The sequence below is a fragment of the Limulus polyphemus genome, unplaced genomic scaffold (genome assembly GCF_000517525.1).
Source record: "Limulus polyphemus unplaced genomic scaffold, Limulus_polyphemus-2.1.2 Scaffold983, whole genome shotgun sequence".
NCBI classification, from domain to species: domain Eukaryota; kingdom Metazoa; phylum Arthropoda; class Merostomata; order Xiphosura; family Limulidae; genus Limulus; species Limulus polyphemus.
Genome location: NW_013666593.1, coordinates 3,657 through 18,750, shown reverse-complemented (window position 1 = coordinate 18,750; position 15,094 = coordinate 3,657). Strand labels below are relative to the sequence as shown.

The 15,094-nt window shown below is 34.6% G+C and overlaps 1 long non-coding RNA gene across 1 annotated transcript in view; it reads right to left on the bottom strand.

Moving 5' to 3' along the window:
* Positions 1 to 8,639: 8,639 nt before the first annotated feature.
* Positions 8,640 to 15,094, bottom strand: part of LOC111086278 — a 7,389-nt gene continuing 934 nt past the window's right edge. Inside the window, exons 2-3 of the long non-coding RNA XR_002611006.1 lie at positions 10,755 to 10,789; positions 8,640 to 8,881 (exon numbers count right to left, since the gene is read on the bottom strand). This is a non-coding gene — a long non-coding RNA (uncharacterized LOC111086278). The remainder of the gene's footprint in view (positions 8,882 to 10,754; positions 10,790 to 15,094) is intronic.

Below are 15,094 nucleotides of genomic sequence, written 5' to 3'. Positions count from 1 at the left end.
AAATGACCTCCAAGATACAAGAACAAAAACTAGTATATATGATTTCAATTTAAGTTCATTATTGTCTGATATAATTTACTGGAAAAAGTAAAAATACCTGAGGCATAATTAGGATGTACCATTATTTCTTGTTATATACAGCTGATGTTTCTTAGCAAAAGGAATTATACCATGAAAAATAAGATTCAACTATACAGAAATATGTTACAAAAGCAAGATACGACGAGGCTAAATTACCATTGACATACAGCTCGTTCTCTTACTTGAATCGTTTCAATTAATTTTGCTTGAGAAATGTTCATGGCTAAAATCTGCAAAACCAATTTATATATAAATATATACATATAGCCAAAATTGAAGTTCGAAAAAAGAAAAAAGAAATGAAGCTATTCATGTCACTGGTGAGGATTTGTACCGAGAATGTTGGTTTCAAGTCAGTTGCTATTTGTCCATGATTAATTAAAAAATGATCTGCAACTGCACTTCTTTCATGTTGTTGTTTACAAAGAGCGTCAGTATGTTCTCTTATCCTTGTGTGTAGGCTTCCCCCTACGTACGTATGATGGCAGATACTACATGTAAGCTGGTAAACAATATTGGAGACAAGACACTCAACTTGTTTGTAATGATAAGAGAATATATTGACGCTCTTTATAAACAACAACATGAAAGAAGCGCAGTTGCAGATCATTCTTTAACTAATCATGGACAAATAACAACTGACTTAAAACCACCAATCTCCATACAAAGCCACTAAGTACACTGACAGAAAATTCAAAGAAGCTCTTCTCATCGAGCAACTACGACCACAAATGGATAGGGACAAAGGATGGCACCCATGATTTTAATTATTTTATTTCTTTCACCTATCTTTTTGTTATTTCACTCTATAACCTTGATAGAACTATTGTTTATTACAGGTAACAGTTAATTATTTCAAGAATACTTTTCTTTCAACAATAAGCTTTACTGTTTAATATATCAAAACAACGCTGTACAAATGCACATTATAGATTTGAATATAATATATTATTTAAACAATTTGAAGCTTTGTATTGTCAGTTTCGGTTTGTGTTTTAGTGAATCCTCCCCGAAAAAGCTGTAAAGCAAAAAGTTGTGTGTCTAATTAAATAAAAACAACATTTTGGTGTTATAAGGCCGTTTATTTCTAGCATTAATAAACCTACTGTCATGATATGAAAGACTGTTTAGTGTAGATATTATTAATTATATTATATTATTAACTCGATAAGAATCGTACGTTCTGTTAATAATTCATTGATGTTGAGGTTATCGAACGTCGCGAGAAATTTATTGATGTCGAGGATATAGAGATTTATAGAATACGAGCAAACGATTAAATGATAAATATATAGATAGTGTGAGACATGCGAGAACAGCAGACGAGAAAGTAAAGTCACAGGAAGTAGAAGTTCGGCCAAAAAAACGTTAAACGTAAAGTTAACTGCCATAGGAGGTAACACCTAACGGTTAATATAGGCATAACGATTAATATGTTAGAGTGAAATCAACAGTCTTAAAAGAGATAAGAAGTATAGTTTATTCTGTTAAAGCAAGTTGTAAAGTAATTTAACCAGCTTTTGACAAAAGGAACCAAATATATCTGAAGTACGAGGACCAGACGATTACTGGTAGACCAGTATACAACTGTGGTAACTCACGCTATAATTGTAAGTGAATTATACACAGAATACTAATGCAATAGGAATAGAGAAAAATAGTTTGGCTTGTCAACTAATATCCTACAGTAATTGAATAGGCCTAAGTCGACTTTTGACAGGAAGAAGAGAATTAGATATAGTGTTTATGATATGCCTATGATCTCTATAGTGTAAATAATTTGTTGTAGATACGTTTAACTAGTTAGAATATATATATATTATTTTGAAAACAAGGGAAGTGCGTGCCATTCGTTTATTTTTAAATTTATTGTCAACAAGTCATAGACACCTACTGTAAAATAATCTTTAGCCCAACACACATATTATTCAACCTACTTACTAAATACTACTACTATATATAATATTAAGAAGAATAAGACCATTATTTTTACACCTATAATCGTGTTTGGTATGTCGCATTTTCAACCAGATCAACACATTAGACAATGAGACTACATGTCCAGGTCAGAGATTCAAAGCCCCTAATTTTGAACTGAGAATGCTAAAAGAAAACAGTATCAACCAAAGCAGCTATTCATAACCGAATATCGAGAGTGATGGTCACTTTTAAAATGCTTAAAAGTGCGGACCGTGTTTAGTGGCATATCGAGCGCTCGAACCTTGGACCTTATGATTTGCAGCTCCAGAACCACCATTTTCTCTCAGTGGTAAATTCGATAAGAAGAGCTAAACTGTGGCTTCATCATTTTGAACAGTTATCCCAAAGGTCGGTCTGGCATGGCCTGGTGGTTTAGAAAGCTCGACTCAGAATCTTATTGTCTTATATTCGAATCCAGTCATCAATCATGCTCGCCCTTTCAGCCGCAGATAAGTTATAATGTGAAGGGTCAACCCACTATTCGATTTCAGTAGCACAAGAGTTGGTGATTGGTGGTGTTGACTATTTGCCTTCTCTATCTCTCTCTAAGCTTCATTTTCTTCTTCTCTCTTAATCCTTCATACGGGGTATGGACATTTCGTAATTCTTCTTCATTTAAACCTATTGCTCACTACACTTAGGTCTACTTAACTACTACCCTCTTTAATTCAGTCCTCCCATCTCTTCCTTGGTCTTCCTTTCTGCCGCCTACCTTTCACTTTCCTCTTTGCTGCTTATCTCACTAAACTATCCTCACCCATCCTTTGCACATGCCCCTACAACCTCATCTTAATTCACGCACCTTCTTTCTTATGTTAAAAACCTTCACCTGTCTAGTTTCTGTGCTTCGTTTGTGATCTTTCAACGTCACACCTGTAATGTATTTCCACCACCTCATTTCTGCCACGTACAACCTTATCAAATGGCACTGCTTCACTACCTAATTCTCTGCCCAAATAGCAGGGCAGGCCTGAACATGGTTTTGTAAGAAAGGCTCTTGAACTTCTTTGGTCTATCAAATACTATCACTTCAATCCTATGCAACACCCCCTTGCACTTTGTGACTTGGCTTGTATCTCTCTTTTTAGCTCACTATTCTCTTCTACCCAGCCTCAGTTCAAATGAGTTCACTGCTGGCAAAACTACCATCACTTCTGTGTTTAATCTCCTCATCTTCATTCCATGCATACTCAGTGCTTTGTTCCATCTACAAACCATTTCCTCCAACATATCCACTGAGTCCGTTCCTTATGCTATATCATCTACATAAACCAGTTTCTTATCTTACCTCTTTCCATATCTAACTGCTCAATGATGTAATCCAGGATAGTGATGAACAGGAAGTGCCAAACCTTGATGTAAACCAAACTTCATTTCATTACATCTGATAGTCTAAAACACATTGTTATGCTTGTAAGTTTTACTATATATGTGGATATGATCACACCTACTATTTCTTCTGATACTCCATATCTCATCAGTACTGGTGGAATCAGTCTTCTAGTCACCTTGTCATATGCTTTCTTAAGGTCCAGGGAAGCCCACATACCCTCCTGTTGATACTCCAATTTCCTTTCCATTCTCTCACCATAAATAAAGCATCAACTGTGCTTTTACCCTTTCGGAAACTAAACTGATTTTACCCTAGCTGTGGTTCCACTATTCTTCACAGTTTCTCAATGATTCTCTCCATCACTTTCATACAGTGTGGTAAGAATTTTGTCCATCTGTAATTTCCAAATTCGTGGATATTGCTTTTCTTCTCGAAAATAAGCACTAATATAAAAACTTCTCATGCCTCTGATATCTTCCTCTCATTCTACACCGCTTGGATCACTCTAGCCACACAGCAGACTTCCACTTCCCCAAATGCCTTTAAAATATTTGTTGTAACCTCATTTGGTCCAGCAGCCTTACCCACCTTTGCTTTACCAATTGCTCTCCTCACTTCCTCAATCAACACTTCTGGCATTTGGTGTATAGTATGTTAAATGTGTTTCAAACAGATTTTCCTCATTCTATAGTACCTGAAAATATTCTCCCTGTCTCTTCTTTACTTCCTCTGCAGTTACTTTTAATTTTCCACCTTTGTTAACAGATGTCATGCTCTTTTGAGTGCTTTCTGCTTTTAGCTATTTTAAATATTTTCTTCCTCGCTGCGAATACACCACTCTCCAGCTCCTCACACAGTACGTCTAAAATCTCTTTTATAACGTTTCTCACCACCTTCTTTGACTCTTTTTTTCACTTTTGCATACATCTACTTATTTATTTCTTCCGTTTTACTGTTTCCTGTATTACATTGCTCTATCACCATTTTTCCCTATTATTTCTCTTACCTTACTTTGCCCTTCCACATACCTTCTCTTTTCCAGTTATTCATTCTTTTTGTAGGTAGTTCTGCCGTGTTCCATAGTCCAACGGGTTCTTTTCCTTCCAAAACTTCTACGATTTGTTCTCCACATGATCTCTTCAGTTTCCTTACTTTAATACATGTTTCATTTGAACATAAAAATTTTTATTTTAATTTTCTAGCACAGTTGTTGCTACAGCTGGCTTGTGCTTCAGAGTTACTGTTTCACTCACAATCACTCTACAGTCCTTCACCAATGTTCATTGTGCTTCTGTATTAAAAGCATATCTATCTGTGATCTCACATTACCGCTCCTATAGGTATCCTTTTGCTATATGCCTTCTCAAAACCATGTGTTAGCCATCAACCATTCATTGCTGATGTACATGTTTAGGAGATCTTTTCCTTCTTTACTGCCGACATCACAACTGAACTTCCAAAGGTATTTCTCAAATCCTGTTCAGTCTTGTCAAAATGTGCATTTCTGTCCCTCAGGATTAGTAAAAACTCTTCATCCCTTACCATGTTTGTCAGCTTCTGGAGTTCCACTCTAAAATGATCTTTCTCCTCACATGTGTCCCCTGTTTATGGTACATAACCCAATATCACAAAAACATACACTTTTTCACTTGAAGTCTTGCTGTCATCGATCTGCTAATGACTCTGATAATCTCCACCGCTACTTTTCTAATGTCTTTCTTAATCACGGTTCCAACTCCATTACTCTAATCATCTCCTCCAACATAATGAAATTTGAAATTAATACGAAGTTTTCTAGCTGCCTTCACTTTCCATCTTATCTCTTGGATTTAAAAGACATCTTGACGTTTTCAGTTCATTAATTCCATCACTTTCATCCTCTTCCCTGTAAAAGTAGACACATTGAGAGCAGCCACTCTGAATAAGTATATTTTCTTTTTGTTGCCAGTTCTATGGTTTTATATCCAACCATTCGCTTTTTATGCTATCCCTTCAGAACCTCGAAGAACAAGTTAGACATCGGCCGTCAGGGATCCTACTTGCCTGGAGGTGCCAAGCTTAAAGCGAGCGAAGTCCTTGCATATGGCTAAATAGTTCTCCCACCGTTAACAGGTGTCCCTAGCAGAGTAAGTTTCAGGCCCCTTCTTATAACCGGTAACTACGCCTATCCAAATTTTGACAATCATACATTCACGAGACTAGCCAGTACCTTGCACCAAAGCCCATAATAGAGCTAGTGTCCCTGCCGTGCACCACCGTATCAGCTCCAAGGAACTGAATAGAATCAACCATTGCTGCTGCCCAACGGTTTCACCATTACTCTGAAAGGGGTTATTTCTGTCAAGACTGTATCCCTTAGCCTTCGATTCAAAAAAGTTAGTCCCAACGGTTTCACCATTACTCTGAAAGGGGTTTTTTCTGTCAAGACTGTATCCCTTAGCCTTCGATTCAAAAAAGTTAGTCCGTAAGGCTTTCCTTCTAAACTATCACTTCAAAATTAAACGTGGCTAAAGCAGATAGCCTATGAGTAGCTTTACGCGAAATTCAAGAAAAACATACAAATCCAATAGATACTGCGAGTTTTTTATGTTTGGTGTATTTCTCTCATACTTTCAACTTAGTTTTGTCATTTGGGATATCTAAAAATGGTTTAGGAATGGATTTTTTCCATAATCTAAGATAATGCGTTTACATTGCAATTAAGTTTTGTTACCTTATGTAATTATAAAAAATTAAGAGTTAAAGAACGGGAGAAAACGTTATACTATTTCAACCGCACTACAGTTGCTAATGTGGCCTTCAGCTAATACGTTTATCATAAGAACGTATTTATTACATAATGTAAGCTAATGACTTTTCGTAACAATGAACTTATTATCCAATCTAAGTTAATGATTTTATGTAAGAATGAATTTGTTATTTAATGTAATTATATAAGAATGGATTTATTACTTAAAGGAATCTAATGCATTTCCATCAAAATGGACTTATTATCTAATGTAAACTAAGAAGGAATATATTACTTAATGAAAGATAGTGTGTTTTCATAAGAATATATTTATTGCCTAATTTAAGCTAATGCGTTTTGTTACCTAATATAAACCAAATCGTTTCAACAAGAATAAATTTGTTACCTACTGTAAGCTAAAGCGTTTGAATAAAACTATCTAATGTAAGCTTATTTCTTTTCTGAAAAATATATTTATTACCTAATATCCCGTAAGGTGTTTTCAGAGGAATGGATTTATTATGTAATGTAAGCTTATGCGTTTCCATAAGACTGGGTTTATAACCTAATGAAAGCTAATGCGTTTTTGAAAGAATTAATTTATTAGCCAATCTAAGTTAATGTGGTTGCATAAGAATGGTTGTATTATCTAATACAGGTTAATACTTATTATAAGAATGCATTTATTACCTAATCTAAAGTGATGCGTTTCCGTAAAAATTAGTTTATTTCTTAATGGATGCTAATGTGTTTTCGTAAGAATGTATTTCTTATCTAACGTGCCCCCTAGTGTCACAACGGTATGTCTGCGTACTTACAACGATAGAAACCCAGTTTCGATACCCTAATGTTGTTAGATAAGAATGTATTTATTACGTGACGTAATCTAATGCGTTATCGTAAGAATGGATTTATTACTTAATTTAAGCTGTTGTCTTTACCTAGAAAGGGGTTTCTTACGTAATATACGGTATCTGCACGTGCTTCCACCCTATAGTTTTACTGCTTTAAATCAGCCGTCTTTAATCCGAATGACAAAAAACTAAAAACGGTCCACCTTTACTCTTATGTGAAGTTGTAGTAAAAATGTTAGCTCACTTCTTGCGTAGGCACGAGTAAAATTTTGGTCAAAATGGAGCAGTTTTTATTGAATAACTTTGACACCTAATTGTAGGTTGTAAAGATCTATCAGTGTACCAGATTTGTAAAAAAATATTCCATGAAAGTTAAGTATGTTTTTCTATGAAATAAAGTTTCCGTACTTTCTGGGAATAAAAATAAGGAAGAAATTCAATCAAAATTGGAGATATTATAGCCTGTGTATTTCTCAATGGATTGCCTTGAAACTTGGTATGTGACGTAAGAGTCCAGTAGAGCACATCCACCGAAAATATGTGATAATTTGGATTACCATAGTCCGAGCTAAAGAAAGTAGAAAATTGCTAAACTATCACTCCTGTTAACACACAGTGTGTCCTGCAGGTTGTTTTTGTCGCAGGTAATACGTTTTCGTAAAAATTAATATATTATCAAGTGTAAGCTAATACATTTCATAAGAATGGATTTATTACCTAATGTAAGCTAATTCGTTTTTATAAGAATGGATTTATACTTTAATGTAAGAAAATGCGTTTTCGGAAGAATATAAAGTTATACCTAATGTAAGATAATGTTTTTCTTAAAATGGATTTATTACCTGATGTAAACTAATGTGTTTTTAAATAATGTATTTTGTTATCTAATGAAAGCTAATAAGTTATCAAATTATACAGTTAGGAAAATAAAATAGGAACTTCTCATAAGGATCAATACGACGTAGCAAATATCGATTCAGCTGTTGAGTTATATTCTATTTCATTTTTATTTGTTTTAGGATCACGCATGTAAGTAAACCAATCTATTGGTTCAGTGACAGATTTGTATTTAGATTAATTGTAACAGCTAATAACTTGTTTCTCTTGGTCGTTTTGTAAAGAAAGCCGTGAAAGACGAAATAAATATAATATCTTGAATTGAGATGAAAGCTTTAAAGTTTAAAGCTTTTTAAATGTAAGATTGCTTGTTACACGGTTGTTTGTTCAAATTTATGCACAAAGCTACACACAATGGGCTATCTGTGCTCTGCCCACCATGGGTATCGCAACTCGGTTTTTAGTGTTGTAAGTCCGTAGACATACCGCTGTGCCACTGGGGGGGGGGGGCCTTGTTACATGACTTAACTGAAATATACCATTGTTTTCCGTGATTTATTTGAAATATATCATTGTTACCTGATTTATATGTTATAATTCACACTATTTTGTCAATGGAATTTGAGTGATTTTTTGAGAAAAACATCACTTTCATCAGAATTAACCAGGATTTGTCCAATATTTAAAGTGTTTGTTGTTTACAATATAACATCTTATATCTGATTAAAATATACACTAAAAGGCAGACTACTAACTAGGCTGTTTCAAAACCTTTTCAGACATTATAAAGAAGCTTTATTGATGCTTAATACTAGTAAAACATACAAAACTGTTTAAAATCTGTTTATTACATTTAAAACGCTAATTCCAAAATTAAAATGAACACATATTTTTCTAATCTAAATAACCTAAAGTTTCCTAATGACATGAGTAACATCCATTTTAGTATCAAACATGAACTGTTCGGATTCAAAAGATGAGCACATAGTTTGTTGTTTAACAATAAGTTGGACAAATCTCGTCGGCGATGGTCAGGATTATTCGATCTATCTCCCTGATGCCAAGTAACTGAAAGTGATGAGCAGGTAAAAACTCAGTTGAGGTTACACTTAAATAAATTACTTTATTACGAAAGTTAATATACATGTTTTAATACAACGAGAAAACCTGAAATAGTAAAACATAGGCTAACAGCATGAATACCCTTACTAATAATTACATACCTGACAAAACTGAAATACCTATTACTTTCTTGTCTAAGTACGAAAAAACTGAAGGTACTAGAGAAATATATATATACAAAATATAAAATTTAGGTAGACAAGTAATGTTTACATGACAAGACGTTCTAAAAGTGCACCACCGAGAAATGTTATCTAATTTATTGTATAACATTGTACACATACGTGACAATAGTTTTCTACATCGCACGTAGATGGCTAATAAGTTGCATTAGATTTTATGTACAGTATCCTTCACTGTACAACTCTTGGTATTGTTCGCTCTTTAAAAGGAATCAAAGGGCCCAGCCACTGCTACCACGACGACACTCATGCCATTAAACCACCTCCAATAGCTTGAAATGCTAGAACTACGCAAGTGGGTTAAGAGCCCAATGTTGTTTTATCCATATTCATACTGATAGCAATACAGAAAAGGGCGAGAAGCTTCTCACCAGATAAGATCACACGCTTCAAAGCACTCAGGGTCCACAGTCTGTACTCTTAAACACAACTGAAGCCGCGCCTTGCTATTGGAAAGCAGTTTTAGCAGTGATTGTCGAAGGCCATATAGTTTTTGTAAAATCTTTCACGTGGTAAGGTCGAAAGAAATGGTCAATTTGGACACACTCTGATACCTGTTGTACTTTATAAGCCTAACCGATTGTCTTTTCATTCAGTCAGCCACCAACAGATTGTAATCACAGTTTTCCTAGTGGCAGAAATGTTTCATCTCTATCGCCACTGTTAATAGTCTCTAATTAAAGACGTATTTGAACACACGTTCACGGAAATGGCCTTCGTGAATGATGCTCCTGCTTGACAGACACCTATTATTGTGCCCCATTAAAAATTGAAGAGATTCTACCTCTTATTCACTATATCACAGACTAACTATGGTGTGACATTATATCTTTATATATGGTTTAAACGATGATCTCACACGTTACAAGATCTAAGTGGAGTGTTCACAAATACATGGGGGGAAGTGAGGTCCTGATGACGTAGCCAATCAGTGTGCAACCAGGATGAAAGATCGTTCGAATATCTTAATAATATATTTTGTGTTGATTAAACGGAAGCATTGATAAAACTATAAAACTGTGTTATTATGTAAAATTATATGCGGTGTAACCTGAAATTAAACAAAATATATAATTGATCTGCCACAAATATTTAGTGGCTTCGATTCTGAATCAAAGTCTGGTTAAGCTGCTTCAATGTAGATAGATATTGCATCTGAAGATTATACTTATTTAACTTATGGTTATGGAAAGCTTTTAGGTGTTTTTTACTTTTTAACTTTTTTTATTTGTAATAGATATTCTGTTTAATACACTTTAAAAAACTAAACAATAATTTGCTAGCCAGAATTGCTGATGTGTTTTTTCATAACAATATCTAAATCAGTTTTGTTTCAGCTCATTGTTCTTTATTACTCTCCCTGAACATTGAATGGTTATTTTTTCACATAAAAGTAAACGTTTTATCTTACTAAACGACAAAAATTATATATATATATATATTTTAAATCTTACACTATGGTGATTTTTTTTATTCATCAATGTGTCCTTTATGTCACTTGGCGAGTAAAAATGTTTGGTTATTTATAATATTGCAGATTACAAAATTTTCAGAAGCAAAAATTCGAGGCATTGGTTATCAAGTGAAATATTTTATAACACAAATATTCAAGTGAATCACATATAACATGTACTTACTGGGTCACCCTTCGATCCTTTTTGTCCAGGAAGTCCTGTATACAAGAAAGCAAAAAACACTATAATTTGAATATTATTGATAAACCTGGTTTTATGGTATATAACACCTAAGCTAAACATGCACGTTAGTTTGAAATAGGTGTGATATTACATAGGTGAATGCTCTATAAGTCTGCATTTGAGACGGTCTGGCATGGCGTGGTGATGAGGGCGCTCGACTCGCAATCTGCGGATCGTGGGTTCGAATCCTGTCACCGATACAACAATACAACCAATGTTAAAGTATAAAATTATACAGTCTTCAGAAAGTATGTGTTTGTTTCCGATTGTTGGTATCTAAAATAAAGTAGGTACTCCCAGATTCTGTTTTGGTTTGTGAACCGTATCTTGAATTGATGCTTTTACACCACCATGAACAGACAAATTTCAATACACTGAAACAGGCACCTTGGTCCAATACCTTAGATCTGGTGTCTGAATGTAATAGTGTTATCACTCAGACCCACATCATGGAAATGCAGATGGCTTATCTCACCAAACAGTGAGATCCTCTCCATTCTTTGAATGCTCAGATCTTGGTCACTGTGTAGGAGTTAAGACCATTTCTGTTATAATCGCCAACCATACAGTAAGAGGTACCACTAATGTATGAATGCCACAACTAATATTTAAAAAGCTCTGGGAAGAGTACCTTAAGCATAGGCATTACTTGTGACACAGAGTGCAGAATGTAGCATGAAAACACACAACTTATGGCACTTGTATGATCAGTTATGAATGCAAGAAGATATACTTTAATGACAATATTAATTGACAAGAAATAGTTTTCAACTTGTGTTGCAAGAATGTCATTTGCATTATTTAGTACAAATAAGTTAATGACATAAGAAATGCTATAATCAAACTACTACAGAATGGAAATAAATAACTTGATCCTGTTGTTAAGATTTAGTGACATAAAGTTATTAACTGTGATTACTGGCCTTTGTGGTGTTATTTGAAAATATGTGCTACTTTCATTTACACTGGAGAGAGAATGTTTAAATTTTGACATTGGAATATTCAGAAGGAAGTGAATGTTCATGGAAAAATGAATGAAACAGTAAGACTCATGCTACTTTTGGAAAAACTGCAGTTTCACCTGTGGTTTTGCTAGTTAGAATAGTGCAAGAAATTTTGGTTGATTCGAACCAAAATATTTAAGTGGAGAACTTTAAGTAGTATACGAAATTCATAAACATAGTTTAAACATAATAATAAATTTCATTTGGTGTACCCAGTGGTTTATGTGGTTGTGATGGAATATCTTAAGTCACGTAGACTGAAATATTTATCAAATCACACAGTTTTTTGAATACTTCCTTACTGTTGACTCATTGCAAGAAGCAGCTTCCGATGCATGAAAATGCAGGACGTAAGAATACTAAGTGAATGTAAAAATATCACCCTTGGGACAAAACTTTGAAAACTCACACAACTAGTACAACACTTGTAAATGAGAGAAGACCTCCAAAAAGTAACATTGGAGAGGTTGATATTTGTAATGGTCAAAAGAAAGGATATGGGTCATTGTATATGTATAAGACCTTGTTTTCTTTTCTGAAAGCATGGTGTTCTTTGCTAAGGAAACAGCAATAGTGGCAGCACAGTTATCTGGGTGCGAGTAATGGTCGTAGCCTCCTAGTTATGGATCCATTCAACCAACATACCTGTCTGATATTTTAACCAATTGAAATCCATCAACATTATATTTTCAATCTGGAATATTACTAAAGATTGAATTTTGGATGATTCTGGTGATATTCTTGCTGTTAGAATATGGCTTGTGTTCCATTCTCTAGTGTGCCGAAATCTCAGAGGATTCTGCAATAGAATTACTCGTATCTTCTCTTCCAACATAATAAAGTTTGCAATCAAGACCAAGTTCTCTAGTCACCTTTACCTTCTATCTCTTGGACGCAAAGAACATCCAGACGACTCCGGTTCATCATTTCCGCCACTTCCATCCTTTTCCCTGTCAAAGTAGATATATTGAGTGTAGACACTCTCTTTAGATTACTTTCTTTTTTGTTGTCTAGGGTTTTCTGTTCAACCATTCACTTTTTATACAATCTCTTCAGACCCTTGAAAAACAAGTCAGCCATTGGTTACCAGAAATCCTACTGGCCTCCCACCGTTAACAGATGCTTCTAGTGAAGTAACTTTCAGACCGAAATAACATAACATAATGTTTATGGACACTAAGAAACCTATTGGCTCATCTCGACTGTCTCATCTTATGAGCCCCCTAGCGGCACAGCAGTATGTCTGTGGAATTATACCGCTAGAAACCGGGTTTCGAGACCCGTGGTGGGCAGAGCACAGATAGCCCTTTGTGCAGCTTTGTGTCTAACTACAAAACAATCAACTCATCCTCTGAACTAAAATAAAACTATTAAATAAATTAATTGAAAAAAATAACAAAAAATAAATATGTCTAAAAATATATTAAAGTCAGCCCTTATCATTCATATCATTCAAGCTTTCTTTTAAACTTACTTAAATTTACAGTCTCCACAACATCTGAAGGCAACTCATTCAAAAGCCACCTATCCTGTTAAAAAATAACATTATTTTAGCTGAAGATGACTCCTACCCTGCCAAAAGTTATATTTGTGTCCCCTAGTCCTACTATTCTCGCCGTTAAGTATAAAAAAGATGATGCATCAACACTTTCAATTCCCTTTACAATCTTAAACACCTCAAATCAGATCCCACCTAACTCTTCTTTGTTGAAAAGAAAACAACTTTAGAAATCTTAATCTCTCCTCATATGGCAAATCTTCCATTCCAGACACCATTCTAGTAACCCTCCTTTGAATCCTTTCCAACAATTCAGTATCCTTCCTAAGGTAAAGAGCCCAAGACTGAGCACAATCCTCCAAATGTGGCCTAACCAGTGACTTATACAATAAAATCATAATCTCTTTAGACTTGTATGCAAGATTTCTGTAGATACAACCTAAAATACTATTTGCCCTACCACTAGCAACAGCACACTGCTTGGATTGCTTAAGAGACTGATCAACTATTACACCAAGATCTCTTTCTTCCATTACACTGTTAAATGTATTCTCATCCAAATTATACTTATAATTCAAATTATGATAGCCCACATATATTATCTTGCATTTATTATAATCAAAACCAATCTGCCATTTATTTGCCCAACTCACTAAATGATCTAAATCTTTTTGATAAATCAACATCATCCTCTTCACAGCTAACAACACTCAAGAACTTAATATCATTGGCTCCTCCTTATATCCGATAACTGCACCTGTCCAAGTTTTGGCAACTACATACTTACGAGACTAGTCACCTTGTGTCAAAGTCCATAACAGAGCTAGTGCACCGGTTGGTGTCCCTGCCAAGGAACTGAGTAGAATCCACCATTGCTGCCGCCCAACAGTTTCACCATAACCCTGGCAGGGGGTTTTCTGTGAAGGTTGTCTCCCTTGGCCTTTTGTTCAGAAATCTTAGCCCGCAAGGCAGCACGGAGTAATATTTAATAAAAATATTTTATATTGTATTTTATATTAACTAGACAAGGATTATCTATACTAGCTGTTCCTATTTTTGAACTGATAGGATAGAGTGAAAGCAGCTAGTCATCAGCACCCACCGCCAACTCTTGGGCTACTCTATTCAAAGAGGTGGATTTAACTGTCATTCTTATAACGCACTAATGGCAACTGGAGGCGAACTATAGACCCGTGGGTTCACAGTCCGGAACTTTAACCTCTAGGCCACACCATGCCACAATAATGAAACCCCGAATTCTTGAATTATAAGCCCTCCAACAGTAGACATTTGCAAAGATGCAGAATATGTCTTAAATATCTGCTTTGATCACGTTCTTGAATTTACGAAAATACAAAATCTTGTTTTCAAGTGTGTCCATCTGTAAGGAACACATTGTTACCAGAATTATAAATAAAGAAGCCGTGTTCACGAAGAAATTAATTAAAATAATAATAATTGCACCATCTTAGCAAATCACACAGGTTAGGGATTACACGGGTTCAAAAATCTCATAAATATAATGTATAAAAGTAGCTTCATCCTACTTTGTAATAAAATTCAAATAACGGGTCATGGAAATGTCTAGTTTCATACTGTTATAAATAAAAATAATAAACTAAGCATCATCATCTTGTAAAATAACAATCACCATAAATAGGTTCAAAAATCTCATAAATATAATGAATAAAAGTAGCTTCATCCTACTTTGTAATAAAATTCAAATAACGGATCATGGAAATGTCTAGTTTCATACTGTTATAAATAAAAATAATAAA